Raw genomic sequence first — 1360 nt, 5'->3', positions numbered from 1 at the left:
ATTTGATCTTGGATGTAGTAAACGAGGTACGAAGAACGGGCCCCAGGTTAGAGTCATTTGCATCTCCAGTCTAGTTAGTTTAAGTTGTTGTTCATGTATCGCCAAGTGTGTCTCACCAGCAAATAAGGCTGCCGTTTAAGTTAATGTTTTGTCTCAGAGTCCTGCACGTGGGTCCAGCCACTGACAGCCACACAACTCATCGTGACACATACTATATTTCATAGCACACCATATCAAATACTAGTGTGATGGCCAAATGAAGCTTTTATTGAAAAACGGTTCATTATGCGAAGCTTTTCAACACAATCCTCTCTGGTGACATCTGGTGGCCAAAAATATGAAGAGCAGCTTGAATCCACAAAATAAAACCAACTGCTTCATTATGACTGCTCACTCTACAGAGTGGAACTCTGTCTGTTATTGGGCCGCCGTTGTGTTGCTTTGAACGTGTATTTTTTTTGGTGGTTTAAAAAAAAAAAAAAAAAAAGGTTTATTTGTTTAATAAATAATTTTGACCACTAAACTCTCCTTGTTTTAAAACATGCACCATGGTGTGGTCTTTCTTTGCATGTGACTTCTTGATGTTGGTAAATACAATAATTGAAAAAATACCACATTACATATGATAATGTACAACACATTATGGAGTATGCTTCTGATGTGAGTTCCCGCCTCCTTGTACTTATGCAATCAACCGCTAGACGGATATATTTATAAATAATATCATATTAGGGAAATTTTCCCAGAAATATTTTTGACCTGGGGGTAGAATTGATTGTGAAATGGAAAGGGAAAATGCTTATGAACTTGCAAATGAAAAACATGATGCATTTAAAGTAGCCCTTTGTCATTTTTATTTAAGAGAATTTGTTCTAGTGTGCGATGGCCAAACCTGATCCTTTTCGTGGAGATAATTTCTCCTGCCTTAAGAAAAATCCCATCACATGGAACAGAGGAGGCTGGAGTGCAGAGAAATTGGTAGAGATGCAGTTATACAGTCTACCTGGGCCCCACAAACTATCAGCTAAAGATAATAAATAAATTCAATTGCTGCACATTTGGCAGACTGACATTTTAGGATTAATTAAACAATAAAATATATATTTTTACAACATTACATGTAAAGAGTCAAGTGGAAGTTTTTCTAATGTTATTTAATGATATTTATATTATGGAAACAGATTTTTAACATTTTACCTTTTTCCCCATTTTCAAATATAATAAACACGTACAAAACAAAAGAAAACAGCCAGAACACAAAGCTGGAAAACCCACCCATCCATCCATCCATTCGCTTCCGCTTATCCTTTTCAGGGTCGCGCTGGAGCCTATCCCAGCTGTCATAGGGCGAGAGGCGGGG

Source organism: Haplochromis burtoni, unplaced genomic scaffold (genome assembly GCF_018398535.1).
Source record: "Haplochromis burtoni strain Fernald_Lab_line unplaced genomic scaffold, NCSU_Asbu1 Contig_607, whole genome shotgun sequence".
Classification (NCBI taxonomy): domain Eukaryota; kingdom Metazoa; phylum Chordata; class Actinopteri; order Cichliformes; family Cichlidae; genus Haplochromis; species Haplochromis burtoni.
The sequence above is the reverse complement of the archived record's forward strand: the minus strand, read 5'-3'. Positions refer to the sequence as shown.